The sequence below is a fragment of the Heterodontus francisci genome, chromosome 35, assembly GCF_036365525.1.
Source record: "Heterodontus francisci isolate sHetFra1 chromosome 35, sHetFra1.hap1, whole genome shotgun sequence".
Taxonomy (NCBI): Eukaryota; Metazoa; Chordata; class Chondrichthyes; order Heterodontiformes; family Heterodontidae; genus Heterodontus; species Heterodontus francisci.
In genome coordinates this window covers 16,810,175-16,828,002 of record NC_090405.1, presented here as the reverse complement: position 1 = coordinate 16,828,002, position 17,828 = coordinate 16,810,175, and the positions used below count along the sequence as shown (strand labels likewise).

Here is a 17,828-nt window from a genome sequence, read left to right as displayed (position 1 = left end):
CCTAATAGGCCCGACTCAACCTCTTACTACCCACTTATCATTTACATGCTGCTCGAAGATTTTTGGGTTTCTTTTCATGTTGACTGCCAGTCTATTCTCATAGAAATAGAGAATAAGCAAATATAGAAGATGTAAGTATTTCCCATCCTTGATGAGGTGGAATTTTTTATGTTGTGGGTGGTAATGTCTTGGCCCACGATTGTGGTGGAAGCAGAGACAATCAATGATTTGAAAAGGAAATTGGATGGATACTTGAAGGAAAGAAACTTGCAGGAGGAAAGGGATCGAGCTGGTGAGTGGAACTGACTAGATTGCTCCGGGGAGAGCCAGCATGGACGTGATAGGCCAAATGACCACCTTCTATGTTGTAAATGACTCTGTGTTGTTTCTCAAATTCAATCCACTGGTGCTTGGGAAATAATCTCAAAGTAAATTGTGCAACTGGAAAATCAGAACCAAGGCAAGGGACGCATAAGGAAGCAAAATTGCTGAAACCCGGGATTGAACCAGGGACCTTTAGATCTTCAGTCTAACGCTCTCCCAACTGAGCTATTTCAGCCCTACATTAACAGCGGTTTGGTGTCCTTGTTTTGGAAGAAAATACATACATTCAAGTTTTCCAAAAAATTAAAGAACACAACATGTGAGTAATATTCCCCATTGCTTTCTCAGTACTGATGGATTGTGAAGCGGGAGACAGCCAGAAGTGCCACTGAGCCGCACAGACCCCGAGCTGAGAATGAAATGAGATCAAATTCAATCTTTCATCGTGAGATGCTGCTGAGAGGTAAGAGTCCTGAATCAAAGCGAGACTTGCTCATTTCAAACACTCCCTGTACTCTCTGCTCATGAAGCCTTAAAAAAGGGAAAAACAGAATGGCACTCAAACTCACAACCCTGCCATTAAAAGTCTCATATTCGACTGACAGAACTGTCACTTCTACTCGGTCTCTTATTGGATGGATGCAACTCCAACGCAGGGATGGCATTCAAATCCTCCCATGGGTCTACATGTCAGACTGAGTTCCATGTTGTAGACTCAAGCAAAGGAAATCTGCTCACTTCCAAAACTATCAGCGAATTGAAGCTGATTACAATCAACATCATCAGAGGTCAGAACTACCTGGTGAAAGAAGACACCCTGAAGAAGGATCCACAATTATTCAAAGGCATCGACAAAGTGAAAACCAAGAAAATCGATGAGTCAATGCAAGCCAAACAACAGAAACACTGAAGAATTCCATTCCATTCCAGTCGAGAACCCAGTCCTGTTGTTTTTGGAGTCAGTTCACAATTACAGCAACAACTTTATATTCCCACTTGGCTATCTGTACATTTAGTTAATTACAATTTTGTCGACAAGCTGTTTGAATCCAGTTGTCTGGTCCTCAAGCCAGCTCCGTATGGAAGTCAATTCCACCTTCTGCAAGGCTGAAACCAATAGATAACCTTAATCTAAAAATGCCAGCAGACCAGGGCTCGTTCAGGACTTGAACCCGGGATCTCTCGCATGTTAATTAACTATTCCCCCTAAGCGAGAATCATACCCCAAGACCAACAAGCCACTGACAAGTCAGGCTTTATTAGCTGCTGTGGAATTTCACTGGAACACCCCAGCCAATCATCCATTTTTTTTCAGATCAAAGCAACATCCTGCAAATGCTGAAATAAAAACAGAAAGTGCTGGAAATGTTCAGCAGCTCTGGCAGCATCTGTGCTGTGAGAAACACAGTTAACGTTTCTGGGCACTCACCTTTTGTTTCAGCCATCCTTTCAGACTGCTTCTGTCCATCCAATCTCACTTTCTATTCTATCCACATTCTAACCATTCACTACGTTACTACATTTTTCATGAATTCCTCATTTCTTTTATTAATGACAATTTTGTATTTCTGGCCTTTGCTTCAGACACCACCACAAGTGGAATCATGTCTCCATCTACCCAATCAAACCACTTCGCTCTCTCCTCACATTGCAATGTTTCTTTAACCCTGACAGACTGTGGAGTTTCTGCTGCTTCATTGCAGTTCTTGCTTCCCGCCAGTAAAATGTCACCTCACTCCAATACAGTGAAGTTTACAAATCTGAGAGAGACACAACAGGAAATAATTGTTCACATTATAGTGAATATGTGGGATTTAGAAATACTAGGAGTGGAGACGAGTTATTATTGCACTCTGCTATTACATCTTTTATAATGGACTCCAGCATTTTCCCCACGACTGATGTCAGGCTAACCGGTATATAATTCGCTGTTTTCTTTCTGCCTCTTTTTTTAAATAGTGGAGTTACATTAACTACCATCCAATCCATTTGAACTGTTCCAGAGTCTACAGAATTTTGAAAAAAGACCAGAAATGCATCTGCTATTTCAAGGGCCACTTCCTTAAGTACTCTGGGATGCAGATTATCAGGCCTTGGGGATTTATCGGCCTTCAATCCCATCAATTTCCCAAACATTCCCTACTAATACTGATTTCATACAGTTCCTCCTTCTCATTAGACCCTATGTTCCCCAACATTTCTGGGAGATAATTTGTATCCTCCTTTGTGAAGACAGATCCAAAGTATGTATTTAATTGGTCTGCCATTTCTTTGTTCCCCATTATAAATTCCCCCGTTTCTGACTGTAAGGGGCCCACATTTGTCTTCACTAATCTTTTTCTCTACACATATCTATAGAAGCTTTTACAGTCAGTTTTTATGTTCTCTGCTAGCTTACTCTCATACTCTATTTCCCCCTTCTTAATCAATCCTTTTGTCCTCCTCTGCTAAATTCCAAACTGCTCACAATCTTCAGGTTTGCTGCTTGTTCTGGCCATTTTATATTTCTCCTCCTTGGATCTAATACTTTCCTTAATTTCTTTTGTAAGCCACAGTTGAGCCACCCTTCCTGTTTTACTTTTGCACAGACAGGAATGAACAATTGTTGTAATTCATCCATGCGCTCTTTAAATGCTAGCCATTGCCTATCCACTGTCAACCCTTTAAGTAACGTTCCCCAATCTATCATCGCCAACTCCCGCCTCATACCTTCATAGTTTTCTTTGTTTAGATTCAGGACCCGAGTCTCGGAATCAACTCTCTCACTCTCCATCTTAATGAAGAATTTTATCATATTATGGGCGCACTTCCCCAAGGGACCCCACACAACAAGATTGTTAACTAATCCTTTCTCATTACACAATACCCAGTCCAGGATGGCCTGTTCTCTAGAGGTGTTATACACCTCTATCAATTCTCCACTCAATCTCCTTTGAGAAAGGCAGAATAATCCTAGCTTTTCCAACCTAACCTTGTAACTAAAATCCCCCATCCCTGGATCCATTCTGGTAAATCACCTCTGCGTCCTCTCAAGGACCCTCACATTCTTTCTAAAGTCTGCTGAGCAGAACTGGAAGCAACACTCCAATTGGGGCCTAACCAGAGTTTTATAATGGTTCAGCATAACTTCCCTGCTTTTGTACTCAATGCCTCTGTTTATAAAGCCCAAGATCCCATATGCTTTGCGAACCACTCTCGCAATATGACTTGCCTCCTTCAAAGATTGATGCACATAAACCCCAAGTCCCTCTATTCCAGAACACTCTTTAGAACTGTGCCATTAAGTATATATTGCCTCTCCCTATTCCTTATGCCAAAATACATCACCTCACACTTGTCACTATTAAATTCCATCTGCCACCTGTCTGCCCATTCTGCTAGCCTATCACTGTCCTGTTGCAGGCAGTTCATATCATCTTCACTGTTTGCCGCTCCTCCAGGTTTGGTGTCATCGGCATATTTTGAGATTCTACTCTGTATTCCAAGATCCAAGTCACTTACCTTGAGCAAAAAAAACAGTGGTTCTAGCACTGACCCTTGGGGAACACCACTGTCGACTATCCTCCAGTCTGACAAAGAACCATTTAATAAGACTCGCTGTTTTCTGTCCTTAAACCAATTTTCTATCCAATTGGACACTGACCCTCCTATACCACGAACCTCAATTTTGTTAACCGCCCTTTTATGTGGTACCTTGTCAAACGCTTCCTTAAAATCCATATCAACAACATCCACTGCATTCCCTTCATCAACCTGCTCTGTTAGTTCATCAAAAAATGCAGTTAGATTAGTCAAGCATGAACTCCCATTTATAAATCCATGCTCACTCTCCTTAATTAACTCGAACCTCTCCAAGTGACTGTTGATTTTTTACCCTGATTATTCTTTTTAAAACCTTACCCACCGCTGCTGTTAATCTAACTAGCCTGTAGTTACCCGGACTGTCCTTACACCCTTTCTTGAATAAGGGTGTCGCATTTGCCACTGTTTAATCCTCTGGCACCTCCCCCGTATCCAGGGAAGATTGGAAGATTATAGCAAGCCCTTCCGTTATCTGCATCCGCATTTCCTTTCGCAACCTGGGATGTGAGCCATCCGGACCAGGTGATTTATCTTCCCTAAGCACAGCCAGCCTTTTTAGTACCTCCCTCTCCTAATTTGTACCCTCTCCATTGACTCTACTTTCTTCACTTCGACTGATATTTTGTCAAATTCCACTTCCTCAGTGATCACTGATGCAAAGTACTCATTAAGTAGATTAACATTGCCCTGCACCTCTAAGCTTATATTATCCTTTTTGTCCCTCATCGGCCCGACTCAACCTCATACTACTCACTTATCATTTACATGTTGCTCGAAGATTTTTGGGTTTCCTTTCATGTTGACTGCCAGTCTATTCTCATAGAAATAGAGAATAAGCAAATATAGAAGATGTAAGTATTTCCCATCCTTGATGAGGTGGAATTTTTTATGTTGTGGGTGGTAATGTCTTGGCCCACGAGTGAGGTGGAAGCAGAGACAATCAATGATTTGAAAAGGAAATTGGATGGATACTTGAAGGAAAGAAACTTGCAGGAGGAAAGGGATCGAGCTGGTGAGTGGAACTGACTAGATTGCTCCGGGGAGAGCCAGCACGGACGTGATAGGCCAAATGACCACCTTCTATGTTGTAAATGACTCTGTGTTGTTTCTCAAATTCAATCCACTGGTGTTTGGGAAATAATCTCAAAGTAAATTGTGCAACTGGAAAATCAAAACCAAGGCAAGGGACGCATAAGGAAGCGAAATTGCTGAAACCCGGGATTGAACCAGGGACCTTTCGATCTTCAGTCTAACGCTCTCCCAACTGAGCTATTTCAGCCCTACATTAACAACGGCTTGGTGTCCTTGTTTTGGAAGAAAATACATACATTCAAGTTTTCCAAAAAATTAAAGAACACAACATGTGAGTAATATTCCCCATTGCTTTCTCAGTACTGATTGATTGTGAAGCGGGAGACAGCCAGAAGAGCCACTGAGCCGCACAGACCCCGAGCTGAGAATGAAATGAGATCAAATTCAATCTTTCATCGTGAGATGCTGCTGAGAGGTAAGAGTCCTGAATCAAAGCGAGACTTGCTCATTTCAAACACTCCCTGTACTCTCTGCTCATGAAGCCTTAAAAAAGGGAAAAACAGAATGGCACTCAAACTCACAACCCTGCCATTAAAAGTGTCATATTCGACTGACAGAACTGTCACTTCTACTCGGTCTCTTATTGGATGGATGCAACTCCAACGCAGGGATGGCATTCAAATCCTCCCATGGGTCCACATGTCAGACTGAGTTCCATGTTGTAGACTCAAGCAAACGAAATCTGCTCACTTCCAAAACTATCAGCGAATTGAAGCTGATTACAATCAACATCATCAGAGGTCAGAACTACCTGGTGAAAGAAGACACCCTGAAGAAGGATCCACAATTATTCAAAGGCATCGACAAAGTGAAAAACAAGAAAATCGATGAGTCAATGCAAGCCAAACAACAGAAACACTGAAGAATTCCATTCCATTCCAGTCCTGTTGTTTTTGGAGTCAGGTCACAATTACAGCAACAACTTTATATTCCCACTTGGCTATCTGTACATTTAGTTAATTACAATTTTGTCGACAAGCTCTTTGAATCCAGTTGTCTGGTCCTCAAGCCAGCTCCGTATGGAAGTCAATTCCACCTTCTGCAAGGCTGAAACCAATAGATAACCTTAATCTAAAAATGCCAGCAGACCAGGGCTCGTCCGGGACTTGAACCCAGGATCTCTCACATGTTAATTAACCATACTCCCAAAGCGAGAACCATACCCCTAGACCAACGAGCCACTGACAAGTCAGGCTTTATTAGCTGCTGTGGAATTTCACTGGAACACCCCAGCCAATCATCCATTTTTTTTCAGATCAAAGCAACATCCTGCAAATGCTGAAATAAAAACAGAAAGTGCTGGAAATGTTCAGCAGCTCTGGCAGCATCTATGCTGTGAGAAACACAGTTAACGTTTCAGGGCACTCACCTTTTGTTTCAGCCATCCTTTCAGACTGCTTCTGTCCATCCAATCTCACTTTCTATTCTATCCACATTCTAACCATTCACTACGTTGCTACATTTTTCATGAATTCCTCATTTCTTTTATTAATGACAATTTTGTATTTCTGGCCTTTGCTTCAGACACCACCACAAGTGGAATCATGTCTCCATCTACCCAATCAAACCACTTCGCTGTATCCTCACATTGCAATGTTTCTTTAACCCTGACAGACTGTGGAGTTTCTGCTGCTTGCTTGCAGTTCTTGATTCCCGCCAGTAGATGTCACCTCACTCCAATACAGTGAAGTTTACAAATCTGAGAGAGACACAACAGGAAATAATTGTTCACATTATAGTGAATGTGTGGGATTTAGAAATACTCGGAGTGGAGACGAGTTATTATTGCACTCTGCTATTACATCTTTTATAATGGACTCCAGCATTTTCCCCACGACTGATGTCAGGCTAACCGGTATATAATTCGCTGTTTTCTTTCTGCCTCTTTTTTTAAAAAGTGGAGTTACATTAACTACCGTCCAATCCATTGGAACTGTTCCAGAGTCGATAGAATTTTGAAAAAAGACCAGAAATGCATCTGCCATTTCAAGGGCCACTTCCTTAAGTACTCTGGGATGTAGATTATCAGGCCCTGGGGATTTATCGGCCTTCAATCCCATCAATTTCCCAAACATTCCCTACTAATACTGATTTCATACAGTTCCTCCTTCTCACTAGACCCTATGTTCCCCAACATTTCTGGGAGATAATTTGTATCCTCCTTTGTGAAGACAGATCCAAAGTATGTATTTAATTGGTCTGCCATTTCTTTGTTCCCCATTATAAATTCCCCCGTTTCTGACTGTAAGGGGCCCACATTTGTCTTCACTAATCTTTTTCTCTACACATATCTATAGAAGCTTTTACAGTCAGTTTTTATGTTCTCTGCTAGCTTACTCTCATACTCTATTTCCCCCTTCTTAATCAATCCTTTTGTCCTCCTCTGCTAAATTCCAAACTGCTCACAATCTTCAGGTTTGCTGCTTGTTCTGGCCATTTTATATTTCTCCTCCTTGGATCTAATACTTTCCTTAATTTCTTTTGTAAGCCACAGTTGAGCCACCCTTCCTGTTTTACTTTTGCACAGACAGGAATGAACAATTGTTGTAATTCATCCATGCGCTCTTTAAATGCTAGCCATTGCCTATCCACTGTCAACCCTTTAAGTAACGTTCCCCAATCTATCATAGCCAACTCCCGCCTCATACCTTCATAGTTTTCTTTGTTTAGATTCAGGACCCGAGTCTCGGAATCAACTCTCTCACTCTCCATCTTAATGAAGAATTTTATCATATTATGGGCGCACTTCCCCAAGGGACCCCACACAACAAGATTGTTAACTAATCCTTTCTCATTACACAATACCCAGTCCAGGATGGCCTGTTCTCTAGAGGTGTTATACACCTCTATCAATTCTCCACTCAATCTCCTTTGAGAAAGGCAGAATAATCCTAGCTTTTCCAACCTAACCTTGTAACTAAAATCCCCCATCCCTGGATCCATTCTGGTAAATTGCCTCTGCGTCCTCTCAAGGACCCTCACATTCTTTCTAAAGTCTGCTGAGCAGAACTGGAAGCAACACTCCAATTGGGGCCTAACCAGAGTTTTATAATGGTTCAGCATAACTTCCCTGCTTTTGTACTCAATGCCTCTACTGATAAAGCCCAAGATCCCATATGCTTTGCGAACCACTCTCGCAATATGACTTGCCTCCTTCAAAGATTGATGCACATGAACCCCAAGTCCCTCTATTCCAGTATACTCTTTAGAACTGTGCCATTAAGTATATATTGCCTCTCCCTATTCCTTATGCCAAAATACATCACCTCACACTTGTCACTATTAAATTCCATCTGCCATCTGTCTGCCCATTCTGCGAGCCTATCACTGTCCTGTTGCAGGCAGTTCATATCATCTTCACTGTTTGCCGCTCCTCCAGGTTTGGTGTCATTGGCATATTTTGAGATTCTACTCTGTATTCCAAGATCCAAGTCACTTACCTTGAGCAAAAAAAACAGTGGTTCTAGCACTGACCCTTGGGGAACACCACTGTCGACTATCCTCCAGTCTGACAAAGAACCATTTAATAAGACTCGCTGTTTTCTGTCCTTAAACCAATTTTCTATCCAATTGGACACTGACCCTCCTATACCACGAACCTCAATTTTGTTAACCGCCCTTTTATGTGGTACCTTGTCAAACGCTTCCTTAAAATCCATATAAACAACATCCACTGCATTCCCTTCATCAACCTGCTCTGTTAGTTCATCAAAAAATGCAGTTAGATTAGTCAAGCATGAACTCCCATTTATAAATCCATGCTCACTCTCCTTAATTAACTCGAACCTCTCCAAGTGACTGTTGATTTTTTACCCTGATTATTCTTTTTAAAACCTTACCCACCGCTGCTGTTAATCTAACTAGCCTGTAGTTACCCGGACTGTCCTTACACCCTTTCTTGAATAAGGGTGTCGCATTTGCCACTGTTTAATCCTCTGGCACCTCCCCCGTATCCAGCGAAGATTGGAAGATTATAGCAAGCCCTTCCGTTATCTGCATCCGCATTTCCTTTCGCAACCTGGGATGTGAGCCATCTGGACCAGGTGATTTATCTTCCCTAAGCACAGCCAGCCTTTTTAGTACCTCCCTCTCCTAATTTGTACCCTCTCCATTGACTCTACTTTCTTCACTTCGACTGATATTTTGTCAAATTCCACTTCCTCAGTGATCACTGATGCAAAGTACTCATTAAGTAGATTAACATTGCCCTGCACCTCTAAGCTTATATTATCCTTTTTGTCCCTAATAGGCCCGACTCAACCTCTTACTACTCACTTATCATTTACATGCTGCTCGAAGATTTTTGGGTTTCCTTTCATGTTGACTGCCAGTCTATTCTCATAGAAATAGAGAATAAGCAAATATAGAAGATGTAAGTATTTCCCATCCTTGATGAGGTGGAATTTTTTATGTTGTGGGTGGTAATGTCTTGGCCCACGAGTGTGGTGGAAGCAGAGACAATCAATGATTTGAAAAGGAAATTGGATGGATACTTGAAGGAAAGAAACTTGCAGGAGGAAAGGGATCGAGCTGGTGAGTGGAACTGACTGGATTGCTCCGGGGAGAGCCAGCACGGACGTGATAGGCCAAATGACCACCTTCTATGTTGTAAATGACTCTGTGTTGTTTCTCAAATTCAATCCACTGGTGTTTGGGAAATAATCTCAAAGTAAATTGTGCAACTGGAAAATCAAAACCAAGGCAAGGGACGCATAAGGAAGCGAAATTGCTGAAACCCGGGATTGAACCAGGGACCTTTAGATCTTCAGTCTAACGCTCTCCCAACTGAGCTATTTCAGCCCTACATTAACAACAGCTTGGTGTCCTTGTTTTGGAAGAAAATACATACATTCAAGTTTTCCAAAAAATTAAAGAACACAACATGTGAGTAATATTCCCCATTGCTTTCTCAGTACTGATGGATTGTGAAGCGGGAGACAGCCAGAAGAGCCAATGAGCCGCACAGACCCCGAGCTGAGAATGAAATGAGATCAAATTCAATCTTTCATCGTGAGATGCTGCTGAGAGGTAAGAGTCCTGAATCAAAGCGAGACTTGCTCATTTCAAACACTCCCTGTACTCTCTGCTCATGAAGCCTTAAAAAAGGGAAAAACAGAATGGCACTCAAACTCACAACCCTGCCATGAAAAGTCTCATATTCGACTGACAGAACTGTCACTTCTACTCGGTCTCTTATTGGATGGATGCAACTCCAACGCAGGGATGGCATTCAAATCCTCCCATGGGTCCACATGTCAGACTGAGTTCCATGTTGTAGACTCAAGCAAACGAAATCTGCTCACTTCCAAAACTATCAGCGAATTGAAGCTGATTACAATCAACATCATCAGAGGTCAGAACTACCTGGTGAAAGAAGACACCCTGAAGAAGGATCCACAATTATTCAAAGGCATCGACAAAGTGAAAAACAAGAAAATCGATGAGTCAATGCAAGCCAAACAACAGAAACACTGAAGAATTCCATTCCATTCCAGTCCTGTTGTTTTTGGAGTCAGGTCACAATTACAGCAACAACTTTATATTCCCACTTGGCTATCTGTACATTTAGTTAATTACAATTTTGTCGACAAGCTCTTTGAATCCAGTTGTCTGGTCCTCAAGCCAGCTCCGTGTGGAAGTCAATTCCACCTTCTGCAAGGCTGAAACCAATAGATAACCTTAATCTAAAAATGCCAGCAGACCAGGGCTCGTCCGGGACTTGAACCCGGGATCTCTCACATGTTAATTAACCATACTCCCAAAGCGAGAATCATACCCCTAGACCAACGAGCCACTGACAAGTCAGGCTTTATTAGCTGCTGTGGAATTTCACTGGAACACCCCAGCCAATCATCCATTTTTTTTCAGATCAAAGCAACATCCTGCAAATGCTGAAATAAAAACAGAAAGTGCTGGAAATGTTCAGCAGCTCTGGCAGCATCTGTGCTGTGAGAAACACAGTTAACGTTTCAGGGCACTCACCTTTTGTTTCAGCCATCCTTTCAGACTGCTTCTGTCCATCCAATCTCACTTTCTATTCTATCCACATTCTAACCATTCACTACGTTACTACATTTTTCATGAATTCCTCATTTCTTTTATTAATGACAATTTTGTATTTCTGGCCTTTGCTTCAGACACCACCACAAGTAGAATCATGTCTCCATCTACCCAATCAAACCACTTCGCTGGATCCTCACATTGCAATGTTTCTTTAACCCTGACAGACTGTGGAGTTTCTGCTGCTTGCTTGCAGTTCTTGCTTCCCGCCAGTAGATGTCACCTCACTCCAATACAGTGAAGTTTACAAATCTGAGAGAGACACAACAGGAAATAATTGTTCACATTATAGTGAATGTGTGGGATTTAGAAATACTCGGAGTGGAGACGAGTTATTATTGCACTCTGCTATTACATCTTTTATAATGGACTCCAGCATTTTCCCCACGACTGATGTCAGGCTAACCGGTATATAATTCGCTGTTTTCTTTCTGCCTCTTTTTTTAAAAAGTGGAGTTACATTAACTACCGTCCAATCCATTGGAACTGTTCCAGAGTCGATAGAATTTTGAAAAAAGACCAGAAATGCATCTGCTATTTCAAGGGCCACTTCCTTAAGTACTCTGGGATGTAGATTATCAGGCCCTGGGGATTTATTGGCCTTCAATCCCATCAATTTCCCAAACATTCCCTGCAAATACTGATTTCATACAGTTCCTCCTTCTCACTAGACCCTATGTTCCCCAACATTTCTGGGAGATAATTTGTATCCTCCTTTGTGAAGACAGATCCAAAGTATGTATTTAATTGGTCTGCCATTTCTTTGTTCCCCATTATAAATTCCCCCGTTTCTGACTGTAAGGGGCCCACATTTGTCTTCACTAATCTTTTTCTCTACACATATCTATAGAAGCTTTTACAGTCAGTTTTTATGTTCTCTGCTAGCTTACTGTCATACTCTATTTCCCCCTTCTTAATCAATCCTTTTGTCCTCCTCTGCTAAATTCCAAACTGCTCACAATCTTCAGGTTTGCTGCTTGTTCTGGCCATTTTATATTTCTCCTCCTTGGATCTAATACTTCCCTTAATTTCTTTTGTAAGCCACAGTTGAGCCACCCTTCCTGTTTTACTTTTGCACAGACAGGAATGAACAATTGTTGTAATTCATCCATGCGCTCTTTAAATGCTAGCCATTGCCTATCCACTGTCAACCCTTTAAGTAACGTTCCCCAATCTATCATAGCCAACTCCCGCCTCATACCTTCATAGTTTTCTTTGTTTAGATTCAGGACCCGAGTCTCGGAATCAACTCTCTCACTCTCCATCTTAATGAAGAATTTTATCATATTATGGGCGCACTTCCCCAAGGTACCCCACACATCAAGATTGTTAACTAATCCTTTCTCATTACACAATACCCAGTCCAGGATGGCCTGTTCTCTAGAGGTGTTATACACCTCTATCAATTCTCCACTCAATCTCCTTTGAGAAAGGCAGAATAATCCTAGCTTTTCCAACCTAACCTTGTAACTAAAATCCCCCATCCCTGGATCCATTCTGGTAAATCGCCTCTGCGTCCTCTCAAGGACCCTCACATTCTTTCTAAAGTCTGCTGAGCAGAACTGGAAGCAACACTCCAATTGGGGCCTAACCAGAGTTTTATAATGGTTCAGCATAACTTCCCTGCTTTTGTACTCAATGCCTCTACTTATAAAGCCCAAGATCCCATATGCTTTGCGAACCACTCTCGCAATATGACTTGCCTCCTTCAAAGATTGATGCACATGAACCCCAAGTCCCTCTATTCCAGTACACTCTTTCTTTTGGGCCTCCTTATCTCGAGAGACAATGGATACGCGCCTGGAGGTGGTCAGTGGTTTGTGAAGCAGCGCCTGGAGTGGCTATAAAGGCCAATTCTGGAGTGACAGGCTCTTCCACAGGTGCTGCAGAGAAATTTGTTTGTTGGGGCTGTTGCACATTTGGCTCTCCCCTTGCGCCTCTGTCATTTTTCCTGCCAACTACTAAGTCTCTTCGACTCGCCACAATTTAGCCCTGTCTTTATGGCTGCCCGCCAGCTCTGGCGAATGCTGGCAACTGACTCCCACGACTTGTGATCAATGTCACACGATTTCATGTCGCGTTTGCAGACGTCTTTATAACGGAGACATGGACGGCCGGTGGGTCTGATACCAGTGGCGAGCTCACTGTACAATGTGTCTTTGGGGATCCTGCCATCTTCCATGCGGCTCACATGGCCAAGCCATCTCAAGCGCCGCTGACTCAGTAGTGTGTATAAGCTGGGGATGTTGGCCGCTTCAAGGACTTCTGTGTTGGAGATATAGTCCTGCCACCTGATGCCAAGTATTCTCCGAAGGCAGCGAAGATGGAATGAATTGAGACGTCGCTCTTGGCTGGCATACGTTGTCCAGGCCTCGCTGCCGTAGAGCAAGGTACTGAGGACACAGGCCTGATACACTCGGACTTTTGTGTTCCGTGTCAGTGCGCCATTTTCCCACACTCTCTTGGCCAGTCTGGACATAGCAGTGGAAGCCTTACCCATGCGCTTGTTGATTTCTGCATCTAGAGACAGGTTACTGGTGATAGTTGAGCCTAGGTAGGTGAACTCTTGAACCACTTCCAGTGCGTGGTCGCCAATATTGATGGATGGAGCATTTCTGACATCCTGCCCCATGATGTTCGTTTTCTTGAGGCTGATGGTTAGGCCAAATTCATTGCAGGCAGACGCAAACCTGTCGATGAGACTCTGCAGGCATTCTTCAGTGTGAGATGTTAAAGCAGCATCGTCAGCAAAGAGGAGTTCTCTGATGAGGACTTTCCGTACTTTGGACTTCGCTCTTAGACGGGCAAGGTTGAACAGCCTGCCCCCTGATCTTGTGTGGAGGAAAATTCCTTCTTCAGAGGATTTGAACGCATGTGAAAGCAGCAGGGAGAAGAAAATCCCAAAAAGTGTGGGTGCGAGAACACAGCCCTGTTTCACACCACTCAGGATAGGAAAGGGCTCTGATGAGGAGCCACCATGTTGAATTGTGCCTTTCATATTGTCATGGAATGAGGTGATGATACTTAGTAGCTTTGGTGGACATCCGATCTTTTCTAGTAGTCTGAAGAGACCACGTCTGCTGACGAGGTCAAAGGCTTTGGTGAGATCAATGAAAGCAATGTAGAGGGGCATCTGTTGTTCACGGCATTTCTCCTGTATCTGACGAAGGGAGAACAGCATGTCAATAGTCGATCTCTCTGCACGAAAGCCACACTGTGCCTCAGGGTAGACGCGCTCGGCCAGCTTCTGGAGCCTGTTCAGAGCGACTCGAGCAAAGACTTTCCCCACTATGCTGAGCAGGGAGATTCCACGGTAGTTGTTGCAGTCACCGCGGTCACCTTTGTTTTTATAGAGGGTGATGATGTTGGCATCGCGCATGTCCTGGGGTACTGCTCCCTCGTCCCAGCACAGGCATAGCAGTTCATGTAGTGCTGAGAGTATAGCAGGCTTGGCACTCTTGATTATTTCAGGGGTAATGCTGTCCTTCCCAGGGGCTTTTCCGCTGGCTAGGGAATCAATGGCATCACTGAGTTCCGATTTGGTTGGCTGTATGTCCAGCTCATCCATGACTGGTAGAGGCTGGGCTGCATTGAGGGCAGTCTCAGTGACAGCATTCTCCCTGGAGTACAGTTCTAGGTAGTGCTCAACCCAGCGGTCCATCTGTTTGCGTTGGTCAGTGATTATGTCCCCCGATTTAGATTTGAGGGGGGTGATCTTCTTGATGGTTGGCCCAAGAGCTCTCTTCATGCCATCATACATTCCTCTGATGTTTCCGGTGTCTGAGGCCAGCTGAATATGACTGCATAGGTGTTGCCAGTAGTCGTTTGCGCAACGCCTAGCTGTTCTTTGTGCAGTACTTCTGGCTGCTTTAAGTGCTGCGGATGTTAAATCGCTGGGGGCTTTCTTGTAGTTCAAAAGTGCAATGCGCTTAGCGGCTATGACAGGTTCCAGCTCTTCATTATGAGATTGAAACCAGTCTGCATTTCTCTTCGCACTTTTGCCGTAGGTGGTAAAAGCTGACTCATAGATGGCGTCTCTGATGTGGGCCCACTTGGTCTCAGCATCCCCTGTGGGAGTGTTTTGAAGGGCTGTTACAAGTGAATTTAGAAATTTTTGTAACAGCTGTGGGTGAGAAATTCTGCTCGTGTTGATGCGCGGGTGGCCCTTCTGCTTGGAATGATGCAACTTCTTTGGTCTGAGTCTAACCTTGCTGCACACCAGGGAGTGGTCGGTGTCGCAGTCCGCACTGTGGAAGCTGCGTGTGATTTGAACACTGTTTAAGGCGGCTCGCCTTGTGACAATGAGGTCTAGCTGGTGCCAACGACGTGATCTTGGGTGCCTCCATGAAACCTGGTGACAGGGTTTAGTGTGAAAGAACGAGTTGGTGATGCAGAGGTTATGATAGGTACACAACTCAAGCAGTCTCTGCCCGTTCTCATTCATCCTTCCAACGCCATAGCGCCCAAGGCAGGAGGGCCATGAGTCATGGTCGGCCCCAACCCTGGCATTAAAGTCCCCCAGCAGGAATAGGTGTTCGGTGTTGGGGATGCTGCTAATGATGTTATGGAGTTGTTCATAGAACTGGTCTTTAGCTTCAGGTGCGGAACAGAGTGTTGGAGCATAGATGCTGAGTAGGTGTACTGGACCAGAGGTGGTGAGCAGTCGGATGGACAGTATGCGTTCCGAGCCATTTGAGGGAGGCTCTATCATGCTGAGCAAGGAGTTTCTGATGGCGAAGCCCACTCCATGCTGTCTTGGTTCTTCAGGATCCCTGCCCTGCCAGAAGAAGGTGTAGTCTTGCTCTGCTAGAGAGCCACTCGTGGGGAGGCGAGTCTCCTGAAGTGCTGCAATGTCCACATTGAGTCTACTGAGCTCGTTGTTAATGATGGCGGTCTTCCGAGAATCGTTGATTTGTGTAAGGTCTTCCGACAGGCCAGGACACATAGTTCTGACGTTCCAGCTTGCAAAGCGAAGGGCTGGTACCTTCTTTCCTTTTTTCATGTTGTTTGGTGCGGTGTGTCAGTCCACCTTTCGGGCAATGACCCTGAGCTCCAAGCACCCATTGAAGCAGGCAGACTGTGGCGGGACAGAACCTTATTGACCGGGGGCTGCCCGGTTTGAGGCGGGCGGTAGCTGTCCAGTGAGGTGCAATGACCTCTCCCACCGACAAAGGCAACCCGTGGCGCCCAGTTTCTACGCCAATTTATCTGGACTTATAACCCGTAACTGCTGCCTTCCGTGTTGTTTCAGTCGCTGTGAGGCAACTATGGAGTGACCTCTCCATGGCGCATGCCTGGGCAAATTTATGGAGGTTGAGAGTTGCCCAGTCGTCAAAACCCCCCTCTCGGCCTTTCTGGTGGGGTCCAAAGGAGTGCAGGACACGACGTTTGGCACCAGTATGGCTGCAGGAACTGCCGGAAACATGCCAAAGGTGACACATGACCGCCTACGGGGTTCCGCTCCGGATTTTCTGTTCGGGTTTACTCCCTTAGCCTTGGTCTCTCCCGAGACGCCCACAAGGCAGTGGGGTTGTTGGGGCCCCTACACAGGTGTAGGATGGTGCCGGTGGGAGGAGGGGATGCAAGGGGGAGGGGTAGAGGGAGGGGGTGGGGGGGGTGCAGGGGAAGGGGGTGCGGGGTGAAGATGGTGCGAGGGGGGGGTGGGCTGGGACGGGGTTGTGAGGGGGTGAGCTGAGAGGGTGGAGCAGGGAAGGGGACGGGGTGGGGGGGTGGAAGGGGGGTAAAGGGGGGGGGGAGGGGGGGTGAGGGGGGGTGGAATCTGGTGCAGGTAATAAGCCATTTCCTCAGTGCCCACCATCGACGTCCGGAAAGCTCATCCACGTCCTTCGGGAGGTGAAGCATCATTTGGCAGACTTAGAGGTGATTACATTTGCTAAGGGTTTTTTTTTTTGCAGTGGTTTAAATAAAGGCATGCAGCATTGCCGTCAGTGCGCTGCAGATGCTCTCCAAGCCATCTCCCGCGGGCGCTTTGAAGTTGCGGCCGGGGGGGCCGTTCGTGGATGTTTTGGGTGTTCGGGGCACCTTTTCACAGGACTTCTCTCGGGTCCCGCAGCTCCTTCTTCACCTCAATGGACTTACCGCATGCCGTGGCTGCAGACACTCTGGACTGTGAAAACAGCAGGATCGGAGATTAAAGTATCGGCAGCTGTTCTCGTCAGTTTCATCCGGATCAATTTCATTGAGAAAACAAAAAGCAGGTGTGGCTGGGGGAGGGCAGTGGGCCCAGGTAACATACACTAAACTAACTGTTAACTTTTAGATAGGGCTAAAATGAACTGATTTAAAGAGCCAGGGGAATTTAAACAGTTTAAGAGGGCAGATTGGGGGAGAAAACGTTAGGGATGGGAGCAGATGGCCATGGATAGAGTTGAACAGCAAGGGAGCTTCCTAGGGAGCTTCCAGCCCAGGAGCCATCTTGAAGAACTCTTTAGAACTGTGCCATTAAGTATATATTGCCTCTCCCTATTCCTTATGCCAAAATACATCACCTCACACTTGTCACTATTAAATTCCATCTGCCATCTGTCTGCCCATTCTGCTAGCCTATCACTGTCCTGTTGCAGGCAGTTCATATCATCTTCACTGTTTGCCGCTCCTCCAGGTTTGGTGTCATCGGCATATTTTGAGATTCTACTCTGTATTCCAAGATCCAAGTCAATTACCTTGAGCAAAAAAAGCAGTGGTTCTAGCACTGACCCTTGGGGAACACCACTGTCGACTATCCTCCAGTCTGACAAAGAACCATTTAA

General features: G+C 44.7%; 3 non-coding genes across 3 annotated transcripts; all 3 read right to left on the bottom strand.

Annotated features, from left to right (window-relative positions):
- Window positions 1-486: 486 nt before the first annotated feature.
- On the bottom strand, window positions 487-559 carry trnaf-gaa (transfer RNA phenylalanine (anticodon GAA)). The gene has a single exon. It is a non-coding gene; the product is annotated as a tRNA-Phe (tRNA).
- A 4,553-nt stretch (window positions 560-5,112) lies between these two features.
- On the bottom strand, window positions 5,113-5,185 carry trnaf-gaa (transfer RNA phenylalanine (anticodon GAA)). The gene has a single exon. It is a non-coding gene; the product is annotated as a tRNA-Phe (tRNA).
- A 4,540-nt stretch (window positions 5,186-9,725) lies between these two features.
- Window positions 9,726-9,798, bottom strand: trnaf-gaa (transfer RNA phenylalanine (anticodon GAA)). The gene has a single exon. It is a non-coding gene; the product is annotated as a tRNA-Phe (tRNA).
- Window positions 9,799-17,828: the final 8,030 nt, after the last annotated feature.